A 23,605-nucleotide genomic window follows, 5' to 3' on the forward strand; every position below is an offset into this window, starting at 1 on the left:
TTAGAGTTCCTTCCTATGCCAGTGTTTTACTGGTCACTCATTCGAATAAATATCAGTGGAGCTTTGTGGGTTGAATCAACAATATGTTCATTTTTTCTCGTTTTTGTTAGCCACATTTTCATTTTTTTAGGGGGTAAACATTGATGGTGCATATGTCTCTTAGATGTAGGCTGGTGTTATAACTACCTGCAGGAGAACGTAATTTGGATAGTAAGCAGAGGCACAGGAATTTTTGATCATATTGCGAGGTGCAGTTATTCTGATGTAATTTTCATCCTTACACAAATTATTAGAAGCATGTTCTCCTGGCCCTTGAATTACTTCATTAAAGTGGCACTTGAACTCCTATCAGCATGTTTGACACATGTCTTTTAATTGCCATTAATCCATCTGCAAATGTTGTATTCTGTCTGAATTTCTTGACAGCCACATCAGTTATGACAAGAGATATGTGTGTTTTGTAGTACACATGAGTGATTACCCAGTGGAATAAAACGTTTGAAAGGTACTGTGGCAGATGTTGAAGTCTTGGACTGGTTGATGAGTTTTCTGTATAATCAAACATGCCATATTTTATTTTAGCCTGTGTGTTTGGTAAAAGCGTAGCAAGATTTGTCAAGAATAGCTGTTGCTTGGAAGAGGACATTTCTTTTCAAACTCTTTTCGCGCCCGAAGTTCACCAAATACACATGTTCACAAAGTGGCTTATCTTAGTCAGTTGCCCACATGGAAAATAATGTGCGCCCAACAGCCAAGCAGTTCCGCACATAGAGGAAATTAATTAGAGGGAATACTGTCTGAGAGATGAGTAAATCCGTTTTTTTTTTTAATACCGAAAATCCCTAGCCTTATTTGGCCTACTGGTGATTAGGAAGCCCAGATATTTTAGTTCTGTAACCTTTTCCAAACTCTGTCTGCCCATATACCAATTGTCCTTTGGCGTTCCCCTGCCTTCAGATAGGGTCAGGATCTTTGTTTTGTTATTGTTAATTTGTAAACAGTTTTCATGTACATATTTTTCAAACAATGTTAACAAACTTTGAAGGCTTATGGGGGTACAATCAATTAGCAAAATGGCATCTGCGTATGCCGTACAAAGCACACACATATGGCCCAATTTAGGGGGTACAAAGAACCCTGAATCTATCTTTTCCAAAATGTCCAAAACATATATGTTAAAAAGACCGGGGGCCAGCATACACCCCTGTCTCAAACCATTATGTACTGGGATCCACCTAGTCAGCTCCCCCTCTAGATTCAATCTCACCTGCATTACAGTTGATTCATGTTGTCTCCTGATCAATTTGAGCAGACCAGGAGGTATCCCCCATACCGTCAGTTTAGCCCACATTTTGTTTCGACTCACCATATAAAAGGCCTGACTAACGTCTATGGCTGCAAAAATAAAATTCTCTTATACTTTGCCTCAACTGTAAACTCTTGGCAGAGCTTCAAAATAACCCCATTAATCTCCATTCCCTGGCATTTTCTAAAGCCAGTTTGCCAGCGACAAAGTCGCCCAGAATCCACCGCCCAATCCTCCAGATGTTTAAGCAAGATTGACGCAAAGATTTTACTATCTGTGTCAATAATGGGGATTAGTTGATAGTTTCTAGGATCTGAGCGTAGACCATTCATCTGGATGTAGGAAATTGATCTTTTTGCTTTATATTCCTAAACAAGACAGATACAATAAAGGCCCAGCCGCTGGGATTAGCCTTAAACAACTTATTTGAGAGTTTATTTGGCCCAGGGGCCTTAGAGTCACTCGCTCTCTTTATACATTCCAGGATTGTCTGAGGAGAAAAATCTATATCATATCTAGTCAGAGCCACCCCTTTTTCCTTAATATCTCCTGGAGTATCTCTCTATCAGTAGAGTGTAAACTCTCAAAATGAGAAATCTATTCGGCTTCCGCCACTGCATTTAATTGTACAGCCATCTTCCGGTATTTCCCAGAGGTAACAATAAACCAGAATTTCACCTTCGTTTTTTTCTCTAAGAGAGTTCAACATGTTCATTGAGTCTTGATTTTGCAATTTTGCTCTATGTCTCTTAACCCAATTTTTATATTTGAACACAATTTTACATAATTTCATATTCTTTTCTAGAGATGACAGGTTTGTTTTCTTTACCAATCTCACTAATGCTTTAATTTCCATTTTTCTGATGCTACCCTCTTAGCATATATGTGGATGTTCCCTTTAACCTGTATATTCCTCTTTGTAGACTTTCTCCTTACTCCCTGAAGATTAGACAACATTGTGTCCTCAAATCTATCAATTGAGAGCAGACCCATTTTATGCTGCAAACCGGTTGTTACCATCACTGTGTCAATCACATTATTAAATATTTCAATCAGGCCTTTATTCCTTATAATGCTATTACCCCTGCGGTTGGACATTACCTTTGATTCACACTTTCCACGTTGGGTACGCACCCTGAGCAAATACAAGGAACAAGACAAGTAACAGTGATCACTCCATGTGGTTGCCTCTACTGTAAATTTAACATATTGATTAAAAATAAATTGATTCACAAAGACATAGGGCCTCATTATAATGCTGGCGCTCCCGTAATAAAGGGGGCCGGTATGGGACCAGCCCCCTTCATTACAGGAGCGCCAATTACAAGCTTCCCATTGCGGGACCCGGATCGCATGCCTGGTAAAACCAGGCGTGTATTTCCGGGTCCCGCGAGGGGAAGAAGGAGGCAATAACGGGCCAGATGTAATCTGCCCATTATTACCTCCCTCCCCATTCCCATTGAGACCTATGGGGACTCAAATGGGAATGGGTGGGGTTCCTGCAAGGAGGAATTACCGGGTCCTCCTATGTCGGAGTAACACGGGAAGTCCCCATTGCAGGAACCCGGTAATGGAGCCGAAAACGGAGGCAGCCATGGAGCTAGTAGCTCCATGGCTACCTCCATTCTCATAATGAGGCCCATAGTTCAAAGTAGAATGTGAATTTCCCCTGAACCAAGTAAAATGTTCTGTTTCATCCCCTGTTAGCGATCCATTCACCTAAAGTAGCCCAAGTTCCTTAATGACACAGACCATTGGTCAACATTATGGGATTTCTTACCTGAAAGACCTTGAAAATCTGTCCTACTAGGGGAGTCAAGTGTCTGCTTCCCTGACCGACATGTACAATTTAGATCCCCCACCAATGCAATATGGCCGTTTGCCCTTCTAGCTCTCCATGTGCTCACTGAATTTTCCAATAGTTTCAGGAAGTATTTTAATGGTTTCACTCCCTCATGTCAATAAATATTGATTAATAAGACCCACATTTGATCTCCCACGTTATTAGGGGCAAACTCAATAGCCAGCACACCCATCTCAGAAGCAACCTCCTTAGCCAACATTATTCCTGACCCCCGTTTTATCACGGTGGTCAGGCCCCCTTTCGGTCTACCCAGCACTCCCCCCCCACAGGCTGCCTGATAAATAAAACTCATAACTGTCAAAAATGGGGGAATTAAACAATCAGCGATCTTGAAGGCAAACAAATTCATGAGCTCCTAATATCCCACTAAGACCTGAATTCTTAAAAAGCACACTATAACCTCTGGAATTCCATGAGACCAGACCGACCTTCCCATTACCAAGGAGCAGATATACTTGAGCAGATCAAAACCTGGGCAGCATGGGGCTCCAACAGTCTACTCTAGGGCCTACCATGGCTAATGAAAGAACTACATTAATGTCACCATGCACTCCCAAAGCTGCTCTGCCCCTGCACATGCACCCGGTGCATAGACTGGTATGTCAATCACTGAAATCAGATGACACTCCCTATGATGAATACAGCTCTTCCCATTTCATGAGCACCATCACATTGACACGTCTCTGCAGAACTCAACAGTAGCTTGTGACGTTTGGGCCACACCTACAGATAGTGTGCAGTTTACAGAGTATACCCCCTCCAGGGTCCACACACCATATAATAGAAAATGTACAGCAAAAGATGTCCCCATTTATAGCCAAAGCAAGTAAATGCATTACCTGATGAGTGCCCTTATGAACAGGTTTCACTGTAACGCTGTGGTCCACCACAAAATATCCAGTCTGGTCAAGTTCCAAGTTCTTGTTCCCTCCTAACAGGGGAGTATGATCAGTGGTGTACTCAGAGAATCTGATAGAGGACTCCAAACTCAATGACCTATTGTGTTTCTATACATCATCATTTGGGTACTAGACTTGGACTCAAGTGGAGCTCTTGTGCCCCGCAATAACTTGCTAGGGGGACCATGGCAAGCACTCAAAGGAAAAAGTATTATGGGGCAGAAAGGGAAGACCGGCCGAATGGCACCGTGCAACTAGCCTAAAGACACACTAGCTTCAAATACTGAGTGCCCACAGCCTTACCTTTCATTATTTTCTGTTTGCCAAGGAACACCCAGATTTACCTGGAGGTTACAACTTTCCACTTTCCGGGAATTCTCATCCTTCTGTATTTGTGATGTGCACCTAGTAAGCATCCCATGTGTTTTGGGTACTACTGCTCTCAACAGACTTTCAGATATTTCTTGATCTCCCAAAGAGAAGATGAAATTTTAGGGATGGCTGTTTGGGAAATGAATGAATGATAAGGGCCTGTAATAGATAGGTTGTGTTAAATCCCTCAGCCATCATAACCGAGTCTCGTAAAAAAGGTTTACTCTTTTGGGTAAAATGCTGAGAGTGACTGGTGAAGTTGGTGGAATAACCTAACTCAGCTTGTGGACATGCCACTGCTCAGGTTTGTTTGCTAAACAAGTGTCCATTTTGATTTGCCATTTCAATTGCTTCTAGATCAAGAGGTACGTCTGGGATCTCAGGAACAACAGGAACAGTTATTGGGTAAGGGCAACAACACGTGAGAGACTTCATCCTGGACACTGTTTTCGGCCTCACTTTGTCCTTGGTCGCGAACCGAGATAGTCTCCTTTTCTTGACTAGTAATGGTGTGGTATGGAATCTCTTTGCTTTGATATCTTTTGGACTGATCATTTTCTGATGTATTTGCCTGCCTTGGACCTGTCACTGTAGAATGAGATCACAGCAGCCATGTGTGTGCTGGGAGCCTGTCAGACATTAGTGTTGGGAATGGGCTTCCTATTTGATGTATGAAAGGAGGACAGCCAACCCATAATTTCCACTGCTGCCTAGCCCGCCTGAAATGAATTGCTCAGCTTTGAGAATAAGGTGACATGCACATTTCTTAAAAATGAAAGCCAAAAAAGCAACCCCAGCGCATTTGTCTTTGCTTTAACTTTAAAGAATTTGACCAAATGACTTTTAAAAGCGAGTGCAAATATAAATGCCTATCGATATTACAGAGTTTCGAAATTATGAGTTTCTTTGGACCTACTTTTGTATAGTTTCTGTTGTCTTTGAACCATATTGGGGCAAGTAGAAAAGTGCAGCAGATGAAATTTGTATTCACACTCCCCACATAAAGAAATAGTAAGGTGCTGAAGGGACGCGTAAGAATATATTTGTTTTAAATAAAGGAGCTTATGCTAAGAAAATCTATTTTATTGGCAATACTTGTTCTACCCACATTTAATCCAATTGCAGCATAATTATGGTTGGGTCTTTGCAGGATGTTGACTTCTAAATATTCAATTGTTTATTGCAGAATATTTGAAGGTTTGATTGATTAAGAAGAACAAGGTTAATTTCCATAAAATACTGCAGAAACATGTAAGTATATAGTCTAAAGCTTAAAAGCTATAGTTTTTACCTGGAAGTAACTTTAGTCAAATAAAAGAATTGGAAGCCATGCCTCTTCCCAATTATGATAACTTCGAGTTACTAGAGATTATATGCACTTGAACCCTTTCAAAAATAGAAACAAAGGGTCAGCAAAAAAGTATACGAAAAGTATACTTCAATCTAGTGGTTCGTGGTGATGTCCCTCTTTTATGTCTGTGTGTTTACTGAGCCATCCTTATTCATTTACTGCTCGCAGAAACGTCTACAGTGAAAGTTATCAAAACAGGCTTGTTCTAAAAATGCGATGTGGGTCATTGCAAATTTAGAAGTATTACCTCTGCCAAACAGAATTATTGTTACTGCATGAGGTAACCTGAAGTGTCTGTTCATGCAGACAATTTAGTTATGTCCTAATGTGGAGTCCTAAAAACGCCATATTACCGCGTGCGTTAATATCGCATGTAGTAACGCTTTTGTATCAAGAACATTTCCTCCACATAAAAACGGTTGCAAAGGAAGAGTTTCAATAACCAAACTCAAGGTTTGGAAGAGCAGTAAAACGCTGTATTCACAAATACTACTTTTTTGTTAATACTCCCACCCTCATACCCCCCCCTTACATATTTAACTAATTTACAAGGTCAAATGAGGTTTGCCATGTTAAGTAGCTATTGATAGTAAGTCCTTTGACTCTAGTCAGGCGCTCTCGGAGTAGGAAATCCAATTATTCTGAAAGCCAGGTATTGATCCTAGCAGACATTGGCATTTAACTGTTTCTCAATATTTAAATCCTATCTGCACACTTTGTTTCCTCAGCAACAGCTCATAATGCTTCTTGTGCGCTTTAACAGAGGGAAAGTATCGTGGCTAGCTGTGTATGTAGCAGGCATTTGTGATGTAAACCTAATAAAGTGACCTGGGAATATTGTGTTAACATCCCGGGTACTCACAGGTACGTTTTGTTATGTTTTGTATTCTTTTATACTGCACCGAAACAGCACCAGGGTAGTTTCAAAATGCGGATTCCTTTTCCCTGGTGTGGTGTGTCCTAACCAGCGGTAACCAGAGCTCGCTCTGCCGGAAAGAAGAGAATGAGCAAGGGTGCAGCAGGGGTGTGTTCAATCTCTTTTGACTGGGGAGGCCCAAGTGGGGCATTACCTCATGCATGAGAGGGATGAAGTACGAGCGCACACATATAACGGGCACAGTGTAGCATAATGCAGTGGCACCTGGGCTACCCAATCAGATTCCAGAGGCAGCACGTGCCGACCGAGGCCACTCCCTGGCCACGCCACTGGGGTGCAGTAAGAGGCAGGACAAGCTGTAAAGGAGTTTGCAGACCCTAAGGCGTCATTAGTTCCCAGTAAAGATGTGTATACATGCAGCTCCTGCTTCACCCTCGATTCTGGGGCGAAATACATCAATGGTGGAGGAGGGGTTTGGATGGTCTGTAGCTTATCACACATGCTACTTTTTAAATTATAGATTACTCTTGTCTAGAACTTGTTTGATGATGTATGGCAATACTAAGCCCTCCGTTTTTCGTTTCTCACTGTGAAGTTCCTATATAATAATTGTTAGAGCTAATGAAGCAGTGGTGTTAGGCTTTCTCTAAGGAAAATGGCAATGCCATGCTGCTGACGCTATAAGGAAGAAGCTGCGGCTGGAGGACGCAAAGGGGACTCAAAAGCTTTCCTTTCTCCCTTACTTCACTTTTCAAGCTAGCCTACTGTTTCAATGTTTTTGAATTGCAAACAGTGTAAACAAAATGTTAATGTCAGTATTATGCTTTAATTGTATTGCAAAGGTCTCCAAAAAACAAGGTTTTGTTGAACAGAATGCTCAGTCGATTTTCGGGTTCTCCTTATCCGCCTCTGCTTCTTCTCTCATACAAGACAGTCTGGTCGCAATTCAGGAATGGTGTGCCGCCAATGATCTCTGCCTTAATGCCACTAAGACTGAGGTCCTCCTCATTGGGACACCCGATCCCTCCTTTCCTGTCTCTCTCTGGCCACCCACTCTGGGCGTTCTGCCTGCTCCTTGTTTTGTGGCTAAGAACCTCAGTGTCATCTTCGTCTCCACCCTCTCCTTCTCTCCTCATATCTCTGACGTCTGTAAGAAGTCAAACTATCAGCTGCACCTCCCCAAAGTTATTCTTCCTTTTCTCACTTTCCCCCAGAAGCTCACTTTCTCCAGAGCTCTGGTCCTCTGTAGGCAGGACTATTGCAACAGCCTCTTTCTAAATGTTCCTGCCTCTACTCTTCGACCTCTACAACTTATCCAGAACAGGACTGCAACACTTGTCCTCGGCCTCAAGCCCAGGGATAGTATCTCTCCAGCTCTGAAATCTCTTCACTGGCTCCTTGTGGATGCAAGGATCAAGTTCAAGACCCTTTGCATCATCCACAAGGCTTCCTGGGGACTGGGACCACTCTACCTCCAACTTATCTTCCAAAACATCTTCCTTCACGAGCTCTCTGCTCATCCACCATCAACTCTCTGAGGGTCGGACGCTTCTCCAATCAGAGAGTTGGGGCGGATCTATCTCCTCGCTGGGGCCTCCCTCTGGAACAGCCTCCCTGCCTCTCCCAAACTTGAGCAGAACCATCTCTGGTTCCAGAAGCAACTCGAGACCGCCCTTTTCGCTTCGGCGATCTCTCTTCCTCTCCCCTCCTGATGCACCTGACTGCTCCGCACACTGGTTACCTGGTCACCCTCTGAACTTAGGCCCATGCTCCTGCATGTCCAGTGGCCCTTGCACTGCCTCCGGTCTCCCCAGCACTTAAGGGTCTCTATCTACAACCCTACAGTCCCTTCTCTCTGCACTTATGAGCCACCCGCTGGCTGCACTTTTGAGTTAACTGCACTTCCCCCTTCCCATGGAACTTCTTCCCTTCCCTCTTCCCTGCATGTGCGCGATCTGAATGACCCAAGGCCTAGTAAGATTGTTATTTTGTCCTCCCTTTGTTCCCCCTCCTTGTCTTGTCGTGCCTACAAACACTTTTGTACAGGCGTGTTATAAATGCCACATTATATCATATCATTTTGAAATGATAAGTTTACATTCAGTTTACAAAGGTTTACAAAAATCGTAATGGCATACCTAAAGTTAAACATTCTGGAACTTGATGCCCACATAGATGTGCATAACTACATGGTTTGCTCAGGTTTAAACAGAATGTAAATCAAACCTTTACAATACATCTTAGCATGCTGCAAACTGTTTCAATCTTTTAGCTTCCAAAGGTTTACAAACAGTTTGGCAGAACAGTAAACAATGATTTTAATGCATTGCTTGATGGGATGTTTGAGCTTCACCAAACACCTTGTGAAACAGATGCTTTTGCTACCATAGCAAATGGGACCTTTGATTTATCTGTTATCCTGCACCCTAAGTAATCTCATCTGCGACCCCAGACTACGTCTATTTTCCCTTTACAGACCCAGTTTGATCCTCCAATGTTTCCATCCCCTCTTCACTCTCTTCTAAATTCATCAATACAGTTTAAACTCTATGCGTTAAGCACAAGCAAAGTGCCAGGGCGATTTCTGTTTCTAAAATTGTGGACCATACTGCCTTACCAATAGAAATGTAATGTGTAACTTTTCAGCTTTCTTGTAGATCTATTGCATCTCTGTGTTACTTGGAGTCTGCTTTGCTTTTGTTTGCTTATGGCTGATATAACTTAGATAGTTTTGGCAGTGATAATCGGGGTGCTGCGAGTGGTACACATTGAATCTTTACAAGACTACCTAATATATGTGTAGCCTCCATCCTTTTTCTATGGCACAGTCAAACCTGCTACATTGTGAAATCTAGGCCTCATTGGTACAGGACTCTCAAATCTAGACCTGGAAAAAGATTGCACCAGCCAAACGATTTCACAGCTCACGGTACGTATATCTCACACCACCAATGTGGATACAGGCCGCAGGCACGGCCAAGCATCCGTGCGCGATAGAAAGCGGCTATGGCTAAGCACATCTGGTCTAGCATCACACATAGCCGTCCAGACTGAAACACCTGAGTACTCTAACACCTCTGCCACTAGCATACAGCGACTACCACCCGTAAGGAACTCGGTATAGCTGGTCTCACATAGACTCTCTCAACAATTGCAATCTATCTCGAACCCTCAACAGCGCCCACCCATGTGCCTGACCTCTCTTTGGGCTGCTTAGTCGACCCTTGCCAGCCACCCAAGTCCTAGAACGGCAACATGCACACACGCATCTCTGAAGCTAAACTCCCTAGAATTTCCCACCACACTGACTACGGTCACGTGGGCGTTCCAACTGAGAAAAAAAGCACATTGAGGCCACACAAGTGGGGAAAGAGCGCTATATAAATAACCAAATACAATACAATATGATGGGGATGTCTTCATTCTCTTGGGATTCATGTCAGATCTATGTTTGTTGGTGGATGCCACACTTCCTATTTATATGTAATAATGTACACCACGGTATTGAGGAATTGTGTCTGTTGAATTGTGGTTCCATGTGTGCATGAGAAATGGAAGTGTCAGTCAGGTTGTTGGTCAACGGACTGAGAATGGGCTGATGCTTTGCAAAAGTCTGAAATTAATACCTGGGAGAGGAGGCATTCCTCTAGCAGGTTAGTGGGGTAGATCTTCTAGGACTATATAGGGGCTTTGATGGTTTGTATTGGCCATGGCAATAGATGATGTGTGGTGAAGCTGGATGTGTATTGCTCCATGGCCTACCCAGCAAAGGGGTTAGGACACAAGTCCTCATGTGAAGATTCAGTGACCACTACACTACGTCGAGTATGTTAACTCTGAAATGTGTGGATTCTATGATAGGTAGTGTTATATGTCAGAAGTCGAGGAGTTTGAGGAGTGTTCTAGTGTTCATCATTGCTGGTAGGTAGACATCGAAAATGTTAACAAGTAGGGTAAATGTGGGTAGGCTGGGTGGGAGGTGATGGTCTGGGTTTGTATGATTGTAAAATGGCATAAAGGGAACTCCCGGGAGGGCAGTGTTCAAGATTTCTGGGCGGTGCAGGTCCATATGCCTTGTGGGTCAGTGAGGCACCTACTCAGTCCTTACCAGCTTAGTACCTGTGTTGTATGCCATGAGTGAGGAAGCATGGGAAAGAGATTCCTTGAATATCTCACTAAAAAGGTGTAGCTCGCAGGGCTAAAAGAAGAAAGCTCCTCCTGATTGGCTCTCTGCTGATAGTGAGGTGGCTGGGCAGGTGGCCATGTTAGTTTCCTAGTTTCACAAAAAGATACTTTTCTCTGCATGCAAGGATTTACAGGCCCCATATGAAGACCTTCATATTGTGAATGAAAATGTACTCTGTGATTGAATAACTGTTCAGTCAGAATGTCATGGTTTAAGAAGGTATTGGACCAAAATCTCGGCAATAAAATGCTGATTTGGCTTTTATTGCGCATTTGGCTTCTATCAAAAAACGGACTCCCATAACACCGACTAAGGGGAGCAGAGGTTGTGGGGGTGCCCCTCATTGACGTAGGACAACTGGCAGTTTAGGGGGTTCAAACCCCCCACAATTTTAAGTGGGGGGATATAATGGCATTTATCCCTCCCAGAATATGTAAGTGTTATCATGCACAGTTCAGTGGTGGGGGGCTATGTTGAACTCTCTCATTACCAAATTAACTTTTTCACAAACTCTATCTAATGACATGATTAAAATAAAGATTTTATGCAAAGTTTAAAAAGGTCATCCTTTTTTTGAAGCAGACGGAGGGATAGTTGTGTAGGTGAGGAGACACAGTGTTGGGGTGCATTGTAATGGTGTTAGGGAGGTGTTTATGTGGGAAGCGTTCAGTGTGAAAGGAATGGGGCAGTGGGGGCTGAACCAGGGAAAGAGTTAATGAGGGGAGAAAAACAATAAATAAGTAAATAAAAACAAAGTCCCCAAGGTGTCCCCTTTCCCCCCAGATATTATGTGTTTCCTACGCCCCTGGTGCCCCTGTTCTCCTTGTTTGGTGTAATGGGAGTCAGGGGTTGTGGGGGTGTTCCTCACTTCCATTATATGGTAAGCGGGGGACAAACAAGTAAAAAGAAAAAGTAAAACAAATCAATAAAAGGATTCTATGGTGCCATCTCCGGCCCATGTAAGTATGAGAGAACTGACATTGCAGGGATAGAGGGGAGTCAGCGACATACACAGAAATGTACTGCCAAAAGAGAAATAGAAAGGAAAAGGGTAAGCGGGTATGTGGATAAGGGAATAGGTAATTTATGTGATCACTGCGCCATCATTGTTATTGCACTCAGCATTTTATTAGTCGACATTTTGGGCGGTGCAGTGATCACATAGATCCGTTTATGGAGAACCCACCACTTTAAAGCATTTCTATTTGAATCTGTAAGCATAATGCATTTCAAACTTATTTGCATCCTTATGAATCCAGATGCAATGTCGGTATAAAAATGAACAGTGGTCACTGGTCTGGTCCCAGAATCATATCAAAGTAGTAGCACATTTATTCTTATATTTTATAACAGAGGAGTAAAATGTGTATTCATAGAGCTCAAGGGTGAAGGAGGGGAAGGAGAAGATGTTAGTATCAGCAGATGATACTAAACTGACAAATGATATTAGTGGGCAATAGTGAGGTCATTTTAGATGTGTGTGAATGCTGTCTTCATGAAGTGTCTATGTTGAACATTGACCAGAATGGTTCACTGGCCCATCTGCCACCAGATATTCGGTAATGCAGTTGAAGACCACACATTTAAGAACATAGGAATAGCATGGAATGAGAGAGACAGGTCAATATTTACCTGTTGGGTAGCAATGCGTTCCTTCAAAAGGGCCTTAACAGGCTGGAAAGACCACAGAGTAGAGTAAAATGGTATGAGTGAAGTGGTACGCAGAAGATGTTCAGGGGGTAGCAACATCTTGACAATTTGTGATGAGTGGCATCACAAGAGCACAGGAAAGGTTTGCTATCCAGAGGATAGTTGCCATTTCCACTGAGGTGGTTTGTCTGAAATTCAAATGTGAAGGCTCTGTGGGATGTATTGACCCACTTTTGCTCTACCATGCGGCATCCCTGTGTTCGGATGGTGCCAGAAATATCGAAATGGCCGCAACACAAAAGACGGCTGCCCAATCTGCCATGCATGTTGTCAGTGGTGGAACAAAGAGCGCACTCCTGAAACATCTCACTGGGCTGCCCAACAAGTAAACATGGAGCACAGAGGGAAAAGCAGTGCTTTGCTGAAAGAAATCCAAAATCTTTCTTTGAAATCCTTTTTATTGGTTGCTGAAACTGCAGAATGCTGGTATAAAACACCCTCAAACATCCAGTATTCTTGCTGGGTGTTACAATTCATTTAGTTCAAGAAATCATGGTGATAGTACAATGTCCTGAAAAGCTGAATTTGTCATCAAAACATCCACAGCAAATGTTGCCTGCCTTTGGGATCTGTCAAAATCTGGGCGCAGTACCCTCGGCTGCTTCAATGACAGTTATCTGAAGCCTGCATTAAAACCGTAAAGTTATACAACTGAAATCTAATGTTTGAAAACTAAGTGGCCTGTTATTGAGAGTAACCTAGGTTGTGACTGTTTAATCCCATGGTTTAGGATCTAGATTCAGTGTTTTAGCTGCTTGTTTTGAAATCACAATTTTATTTTAAACCGAGAAAAATATGCAACAGAATAACTTTTGAATTTAAGCCGGGCTAAAAGCAATCAAACCAGTATAACAGCTTCCCCCACAGAGACAAAGGCCTCTCCCTTCTGCTTCTTTCCACCAGGATATCACACCTACGTGATGATTATAGGGTGGGGGAAGAATTTGGTCTGCCAGCGGAAGAAGACAATGGACTTCCTCCAGTCAAAGGAAGGCTAAGTGTGAAGGGTCGTAAAATGGCCCAGGTCCAGGAGGAACTGGGAGGAGACTGCTTCTGAGCTGCAGGGAGAAGAAGGAGGCAGAGACAAACAGCCATTTGTGGCTGGACATTCACAAAGAACATTTAGTTTAAATACATATTACTTACTATGTAAAATTGTGAAAATTATAGAAATAACAGCATTGTTAATATGATTTCTGGATGCATGGGTGAAAAGGCGCCAGAACTCTGTGACATGTTCTAGGAAGTAACGGCGGAAATTGTGATATTACACAAAATGTATTTTTGATAGAAGCAGGAAACTTCATACACTTATGACCATATTCAATGTGCACATTTGTGGAAATTTGCTCCAAAATTGGACATTGGGTTCCAGACAAAAAGGGCGAAATTTTGTAAAAAGCAGACACAAGATCTTACAGCGACGAGGTTTGGAGGAGTATCTGCTACACAAAATATGTAATGTATATATGTTATTGTTATAGAGGTTGCACATTTGTAAATATGTATTGTACCAAAAGTAGATTTTGTGATCAAGAGGCGAGGAGCGGACTCTAGGCCTCGTAAAAACCACATCATCATGATGACACAATGTTTTTCTCCTCCTATCAAGGGAGAGAGGAGACCCTGACCAATCCCTAGCAAGGGGGCGTGCTTAGGATAACCCAGCACACACACCCCTTTATCATAAGCATAAATAGAGACAGCTCAGACTCACAATGGACAGACAGATTTACCCACTAACTGATTGCTGGAGGAGCACCCTGAAGAAGAACCATTCATCTTCCTTGCTCCAGACTCCAGAAACTTGGAAAGCAGAAAGGCCCATCATATAGCTGAACCTCTTTCAGCTAGGCCTTAAAACTTCAGAACCCCAGAAACCTAAGGGGAAATAGACAGCCGGGCTGTGCTGTTCTGCTTCCCTGCTGAAAAGAATTATCACCAGAACCAAAAGATCCAATCCGTTTGAAACCCATATAGTGAGTATCTATAGATAGAACTAAGTCACTAGCATATGTAATGTCCATAGTAATCCCTATCTTAAACCCATCCTCTCTTGTAATCAGAACCGGTAGGGTTAGGAGTATTTTTGAATTGTCATAACTTTTCTTGCGCTAAGTTTCTCTCATTTGTGTTCTAAAATCATAAATCATTAATGTTGTGAATAAATAAATTGAATCCCAGAAAGAAAGTGAGTATCCACCACGTGAAGGGTCCCTGGCCAGGACTGTGGAGATTCATGTGTGGCATTCTCTTTTTCTATAGTCATAATCTAGTATAAGAAATCCCATTTGTCTTTTAAAAGTGCATTCCTGTTTTCCCATTCTTGCGCCTGTCTCAGAAAAATGACCTCCACTAAAACTGAAACAAAATTTCAACTTCTGATTGTAGCTAACATCCACAGCTTTAATTCACATCCAAAACCGCATTCCATATAGTTCTCCTGTAATCTCGATTATCGCGCATGGAAAAGTTTGCCACAAATGTTCGTTTAGGACATTTTTGACACGTGTAAAACTGCTTTTGATTGCTTCCGACCTCAGCTTTAAGTTTTAAGATTTCACATTGCTTCTTAGTATCAAATCATTGCTAGTGTTTGTCTGTAACTATATAAAGTGGCTCCCATAAGAATATAAACAATTTCAGCAATTTAAACCAGATTTAGTGTTTTTGCACATTCCATTCTTAAGATAACTTCAAAACCATTGTGACAGCTTGCCAATCATTTCTGTTTTTCTCTTGTGTTGCTGGGGGGAAATTGGGATTGATATATTGTTTGAATTTTTCCATTCCTGAAACCTGTTCTGTCTTTCCACCTCTTTACATTGCTTATTCGGGGGTTGAGGGGTGTGCAGGGGGAAATAGTAAAAACACTGTTATCTGTTCTGAACACACACACAAAAGTGTTATTTCTGTGCTGAATTGTTTTGCTCACTGTTACTCCTTGTGTATTAAAGAGATTATTTAGTGTTACATCACCCCATTGGTGATTATTTTATACCCATTAAACATAGTGTGATTAATTTGTAACTACATAAATAAATATTTTAACTTTGCAAACCAGCCTGATTCCTGGTTCAGTGTGACCGGGTGGGGGGTTCCAAGAGAGGGGTGTGATATGAGTGGTACATCGTTCAGAATAAAATAACTTTTAGACACAAATAAAAAAGGATTTCAGTTGTGCATTACACGCTAGGCATTGACTTAGGTGAAGTTCAGGATTGAAATCACTTACAGACTGTGTGAGGGTGGTGGGCAGAAGGAAAATAGAATGGGATGGTATGAAGGGAGTTTTGTGTACAATTGTATGTTATTGGTGGATGCGTCGTTGTGTTCAAAGTATTGTTAAGATCAACAAGAATACCTGTTTTGATTGGACATGGTATGTTCTGTTCTAGAAAATAAATAAAAAGAAGATTAAAATGAAATACAGGATACATGACCAGTGCAATGCCAAAACAGATGAATGCAGCACTCACATAAAAGTTCCAGATAGTGTCAAAAACAGCTGCTGTCTAATGTCTCCTCCACGCTGAAAAGGTTTGATGAGGCCACCAAATGGGTTAGTCATCACAATGCATCAATGATTGAGTATATCCCTTCTGTTTACCTGCTTAGGTTGAACCTGACCAACATGGCAAGATCCTGTGCATGGCAGGAGGTGCTGATACAGCACAGTTGGTGAGGGACTGGTTTTCAACCTTGCGTTCATATCCATTGATATTTGGATTGAAATTATTATTATTATTATTATTATTATTATTATTATTATTATTATTATTATTGTATTTATTGAGGGCCAACCTAGGTTCAAGAAGCAATGGAGCACTTTACAGGGGGAAGAACGTGTTGAGGGAAGCACAGAAACAAGAGAGTGGAGAGCTAAAAAAACAGGGGAGTCAATTTGTCAGGAAGGCCTTTACAACCAACTGGAGGATTTAAAGGTGACATTAAGTACCTGCTGGTTTCCTTTATAGACCCACATTTCAAAGTAAAGGTGGCTGCTTATGAAACACATGTCTTAGGGAGGAGTACTTGAAGCAAGCAACACAATTAGGAGACACTGTGAAAATGTGCCAAAATGACTGAAAAAGAACACAGGGAGCAGAAATAACACCAACTAGCCCACATTCTATCTAGTACACCTGAAATATCAACCTCAAGAGTGACACCATTGATGGATAGAACATCATTGACACCTGTTGAAAGCTTTGTGGGCAGATTTGGCACAGTCTATGGTGAGGACAATCTGTGGGACACCCTCATCAGTGCCATTTTGAGTACATATGGGCAATCAACAGGAACAAAGGGGAGATCATCAACTGGACAGATGCTTGATGTCTGTCTGGCCAGTGGTACCTGTGGAGTTGCTGTTGAATTGGTAAACTGGCATCCTCTACCCAAGGGTGCAATCCAAGTGTTGTTAGTGTGACCAGGGCTATAGGCTCTAAAAGCAGTATAGGTGATACAGTGCTACAGGCTTAACAAAATAAACAGGCACTTCATTGCAGATGTGTAGCCAGGATTGTCTAACAAGTGGGGCATGAAGCTAATGTAATTGGGTCCACCAGAGGGACATTAACATCTGTAAATGCCCACACAGGACTGCTGAGTGGGCATTTACAGATTTTGGGTGGGCCTTGCTCTCTCAGGCCCTACCCTGTCTACGTCTCTGCTTCATTGTAAAAAGCTTTGCAATGCCATCTGCCCATAGCCAAAACACTAGATGGGTGATGATGATTTGCTACCTGGTACATGGCAGATATTGAAAAGTGGAGTGAGGTTGTTTCATACTTGAGGTCATTGGGATGTAGTAGCTTTATTAATGGCTGAGAGGCCCCGACCTACACATGAAGTAGTCTATTCTGTGAGTATTTCTTCATCTTTAAATTGTCTTATGATGATTACATCCTGTGTCAAATGTTTACCTGATCTCCCACAGGTTGCAGGCTCCCACTAGGTTTCCCATGGTTATTTCACCCAAGGGGTCCTGCCCAAAGAATGGAGCTGCTGGTAACACAACACCCCATCAGCATTTTTTGACGGCATCGGCAAAAGGGCCTGCCCCTGGTGGCAGCTGCCCATGCCACTGGCACCGATTAGACTGGCTGGACTGGTGGTCGGCTATTGGCATAACATGACCAAAGTCACCACTGTGCTGCTGGCCCTGGCAAGTGCTAGAAGCCTCTTCCTCCTCCTCACCACTGCTGTATAGGATGGTGGTGGCAGCCAAATTGCTAACAGCCTCCATTAAGGCAGAGCTCTCATTCCCCAGATAGACTTCTTGGACCTCTAGTGACTGTGGTTACTCATGGCCAGCACTGTCCCGTTTCAGACAAGCTTCCATTTGGATGAGGCTCTGGTCTATACCTGGGCTGAAAATATACCAAGAATATACCAAGAAGCTGCACTCATATCTGAGAGACTGAAGGAGGGAAATCTCTGACATGGTTCCATCATGTCAAAAGTCTATTGAGGAAATTGGAGTTGTTGGACATTTGGCAGAATCCACAGAGAACAACCAATGTGGCATGTATAAAGGTGAAGCACAGCGCCCGGTCACTTATGGCTGTCGACATAACAAATTAATGTAGGCATTTCTCAGAGAGCCTGCTCTATTTGGCTAGCAAGACACATCTGAGGTTTGAAACCTACCTAGATATGGTTAGGTCTCAGTCCTCTTGTAATCTGTAAATAAGGTAAAGAGAGTCTAACTTGAACCTGGCAGGTGTTAAAAAGATTTGGGTCCCAAATGGGAATGGTTTGTGCCCTGCGTGCCTGTCAGCGGTGAAGTCGCTGCTGCCTTTTCTTTTTTTATGTGATGATTACCTGGTTATTAGACGTAGGCTCTTAATTACGTTACTGAATAGAGATGGCATCCACAATGTAAACGCAGCACTCCACATTTTTAAGAAATGTGATGAAATTGAAGTGGTGTACTGTGTGGCTACTTATTTATCTCAAGCCTGGAGGGTGAGGGTGAACAAGTTAAAGGAGTGAACCACAGAGCCATGACTACTGAATTGCCAAACAGGATCGAACAAAGTGGTGTATTTTATGGATGCATCTGGCACTGGTGGTACTTTTATTATGTATTGAATGAATTTTAGCTATAACATTTTAATGTATTAGTGAATTAACTTAAAGATTGTTGTATTTTTTTGTCACTTTTATGGTAATTTTATGTATTTGCACATGTAACTGTGGCTAGATGACATAGTGCTGAATAAAAGCCTTTTGAACAAAACCTTCTTGACCCTCTTATCACAGCCTTCCACCATGCAAAGTACCTCAAAATCCTGCCTCCAGATGGTTCTGCAGTTCGCAATAGTCCAGAACCACAACCAAGTGGCTATATAGAATTCTTAAAAGGGCTTTGCTACCTTGGCCTGGCTTGTCCACCTGCAATCAAGTCACCTCTTTTACAAGCTCTTCCACCTCCCCTGTAGGTAGGCCCATCCACTGGCGCTGCAAATCTGCAGGCTGGTTCTCCCCTTGAGACTCTTCCTGATGGAATACCCCTTTTCCGCAACAGCACTCTTGCCCTGCTGGATGGAGACTCCTTCCTCCTCTTTGCCGCCCACCCAGACAGGCACCACCTCATACTCCCTCTCCAGGGTACATAACGCAGCTGCTTCTCCTCCCACAAGAATATGCCCCACTGCTCCTGAACTAGCTCTGCCTCTCTGGGGGCATGAATTAGCGTCTTTGCCTCCCCTGCCTCTGTGGGGCTGCTTACAAGAGGCCCTGCTTCCTCTGCTTCAGCACTGCTGCTTGAGGTTGTCAGTGATTGCCCTGCCTCCTCCCTCACTTCTTCTGAAACCCAAGCCAATCCCTCAGCTTCCCCTGCCCAAATTGGAGGATCAGCAGTGTTGTGTGGACTACATGCACAAACCAGATCCCACTCACAGCATGGTGTTACCCCAACCTCATCCATCATTAGAGGAGAAATAGAGCTTTGCCTTCCCTGAAACATTCCCAGCCCCCTACCCCAGCTCTGCAAGAACACCAGGAGAACCACAAATGGCAATTGGCAAAGCTGAGTGAGAATCATGTGTGAGCACACCCAGAGAAGAAAAACGTGTGAAATGACAAATCAGCCCCCTGAGCCAAAGCACAACCTCAATATAACAAGTCCACTCTACATGACAAACCAACACAGCAGCAACTCGGGAGATGAGATGGCAACAAACAAACAACGGGAAACTGGAAAAGGGTAAAAAGAATGGGTGGATGTTTTGCGGGTTTAACTAATTTTGGATTTTTCACATTTTAAAAGGGGACACAGGAAAAGGGGAAAAGGCACAAAAGTATAAGGAAACATTTTCTTTTTCTTTTTCAAATGGGGAAATAACACCCCTATCAACATACTGACCAAACACTAAAACAAAGGGGCCCAAACATGTCCTTAAAACATGCACTAAACACTAATAAACTAAGCAAAAGACTAATACCAATAAGCACATCTTGCCAGAGCACGGCAGGATGCTTTCATGGGGAATCGCTAACGAATATCAGGCAGCACTGAATGCAAGAATTACTTGGGAGCTTCGATCACAACGTTATTTTGACAAGGGCCTCATGAATGGCAGGGTCACCCATTTAGCAACTGCCAAGTTCTTTGAACTGTGGACATCTATTAGTCACAGTTTATTCGCCACACTTGTATTCAAGGGGAACTACAATTCAGCAAGATTTTTAATTTTGCCTTGAAAAAGACCAAACTGGTCGAAACACGTGTCAGCAAATGGCAAATACAGAATTGATCATAGAATAAACATGCTAAGGATATCAGATTCCATTTGACTCATTGTGATGTATTATGTGACAGTGCATGTTTATGGAACAACAGTTTGTATTCTTTTCAAAATGTAGGTTGGGTTTACCTAGCAGCTCCATATTAACCGCACCACTCACCACGCCAATACTTCATATCTGCATTCCTATAACTCTTTAAGCCTCAGCGCGCTTTACACTGGACACCCCACCTCAGTTTATTTTAATACCAATCAGCCACAAGGCCTCAAAATTCCTCAAAGCCCTGCTTCAAAGCTCCAAACATCCTCTAAAAACCTGCATGTGTGATGCTGCCCTGTGCAGTCCTTCCCTCACAACTTATTTAAACCCCAAAATGTGCTTAAAGTAAGGAGGGTATTAAATAGGGGGCCTAACTTCCATTAGGAGATTATAGGGCTCTGGGTGTCTGAAAAAACTTGAAGAAATTTGACAAAGCAGCCCAAGAGAGTTCTGATTGGCTGGACACAATTTGACAAATAAAACTTTGATTGGACCCGAGTTCTAAGGCTCAAGGATTGTTCAATGAATCATCGCGTGCGACCCGGAAGTCCACTGAATACTCATCCAGGGATTTGTCTGTTTCAAAAACCCATTACATTCCTGTGGTATGGGTGAATCTTTACAAACTGATTTGCAGGCCTGCGTGCCCGGTTTTTACAAAGTTTATCCCAGCTCATATACACAGACCTTAATGTCTCAGATTCATCGTAATACCTCCTTTTCTATTTATTTGTTTTGTTAACATTGTTAATTTCTCACCAAGAGGAAAGTTGTTTTGTGTTATTAGTATTTAAGTTTTACAGTTGTCAAATTAAGCTTGTAGACACAGATGTGGTTATTCATTAATTATTCGTAGTGCAGCTTACAATTCTCATTAGTGCTGCATTTACTCATATTGCACTTTTTCAAAGGAGAAATGTTATGTTGCAAGTGTCTCGGTTAAATTTGCTGAGGAAGTGCCAAAGGAACATTTCTATTAAAATGGGCTGACGTTGGTTATTGGAGCAATGGGGGAACATGCATTTCTGCAACCAGAGGAGTGGTGGTTATCAGTGCAGTAAGTGAGTTGAACATTTGACGTCCAAAGTGAGGAAGATATGTTAGCAGCACCACCGTAATTGGGCTGAAAGTGGTTGCATGGATTGTGTCATTACATGCTCAACAAATTGTTGACCCTACTTGTTAACCAGTCCGTGGTTGACCAAAAGAAATGCAAGAATGACTTGCAGTTTTTAGGTTAATAGGTAGCACACCCTTCAGTCATATACCATCCACATGGAAGTTTTCAATCTTTCATAGTACTCACCAATGAAGACTAGGTGGTTGAGGAAAACTCCTGACTTTTTACCTGGGTAGTGCTTGAATATAGTTTTTCAGTAAGATATAATTAATGTAAGAGAGAACGAAAACCGTTGTTAGTTTTCATTGTACAAAATACTAAATAGCGCACATAGGTGTTGTCTTTGACAGATGGCTTCAAATATTAAAGGATTCACTTAGATAGTTCAGATATGTTAATGTCAGATTTGACAACCTGTTTCATAAAAGACTGCAGATAAGCCAGACTAAGGGGAGTCCCTAGTCTGTTCCTCAACCTCCATTGGGCTCCCTCCATTCTAGCCCAGGCTTCCCTACTCCCCAGCCAGTCATAAGGTAGGACTAGTGATAGGTAACCTCTACTAACTATGTCTATCTACCAGTTCAAATGAGGGCCTAAAGGCTAAAGTCATGTCTTCCTTACTACTTCTTGGTCTTTCTCAGAATATCCCTACTCTAATCATCCCAGACAAAAATGATGTTTGATTTGTGGCATCTTTTGTATCTCTCTCTTTCACCCTCACTCTTCTTTTCCCTTGGCTTCCCTGCCTTTGCCCTTTTTCCTCTCTCTATTCCTCTGCGTACTCCCTGCTTCTCTCTCCCCTTTACTATTTATCTTCTGCATCCTATTCTCTTCCACCCCCTCTGTCCAGCTTTTACTACTACCTCATGTTCTCTCTGTTTTTCCCCCCTCTCCCTCTCTCTCTCAATCTCTCTTTCTCTCTCTCCCTCTTATTACTCTCTCCTATCTCTCAGTTTCTTTCTGCCTTTCCGTCCAGTCTTTCTCAATCACCTCCCTCTTCCTCTCTCTCCTATTACTGCCTCTTGTCTTTCTACACCTCGCTATCCTGCTGATATTTCTCATTCTTCTCCCTCCACTCTTTCTCCTAGTGCTGCTCCCGCCTATTTTCTCACATCCCCTCTAAACCTGTATCATCCATCTTTCTTCCTCACTTCAACTTTCTCACTCAGTCCATCTCTCTCTCACTTTTGCAATCTCACCCTCTAATACTCTTCTACTCTCAGTCTCTCCTATATCCTACACACACACACTCTCTACTATAACGTGTTCCCACACCAACTCCCACAACAATCACTACACTCTTACGTTTGGTTCCCTCTCTCTCACACACACTCCCTCATCTGCAATCCTTTCCAATATAGCCAACAAATCTTCATTACTCCACTCCAACTCTCGTCCTCCACCTGGTCTCTTGGTCCATCAACTCTCCTCTTGGACTCCCCCTGAACAGCTTTCCTCTCTGCTTGTAAGCACACTTCTGTCTTTTATACCTGTGTCTTCCCTTTTCAATGCATCCTCCCTCTTCCTATCATTTACCTAGCAGCACCTGACAGATTGTGGCAATCTATTCTCTTCTTTTTCCCTCATACCGGGTTTCCCTGGGTCAGAGTATGAACAGCCCCACTTGGCCCACCCCTACTGCCCATGGGCAGTCATGGGGTTTTTGCTGCCCAGTCCTGTTGACATCTGGTTTGCATATCTCCTTCTAGCAACTCAGTGAAGTGGGTGCTCATGTCAATTGGCTCAATGGTGCCTTGAGAGTGAGACACACATTTGGCACCTCTGTTTCCTTTTGTTGTGTTCTCTTTCGCTGATGATTCCAGAACCTATGACCTTTAAGTAGATGAAAAGAACTCTGTCCAGTTACTAGTCGGGAAGTCATGATGTGAAGGAAAGTGGTACCACTATTACAGGCATGCCAAGCACATTCAGACGGTTCAGAGACTAGGGACCCCAATTCCATCCCTTCGCCTCTAGGGTAGGATCTGCTTTGGCATGTGCCCTGGTAGGCTTCAAATGCCATGTTGCAAGGGTTCCCTTTTCTGAATGGGTCAAGCCTCTAGAGCTGACAAATGTCATGATCATATCTAAGACATGAAATAGAGAAGAAACTAAGAAGAAAT

This window comes from Ambystoma mexicanum, chromosome 7q (genome assembly GCF_040938575.1).
Source record: "Ambystoma mexicanum isolate Mex_15411 chromosome 7q, UKY_AmexF1_1, whole genome shotgun sequence".
Classification (NCBI taxonomy): domain Eukaryota; kingdom Metazoa; phylum Chordata; class Amphibia; order Caudata; family Ambystomatidae; genus Ambystoma; species Ambystoma mexicanum.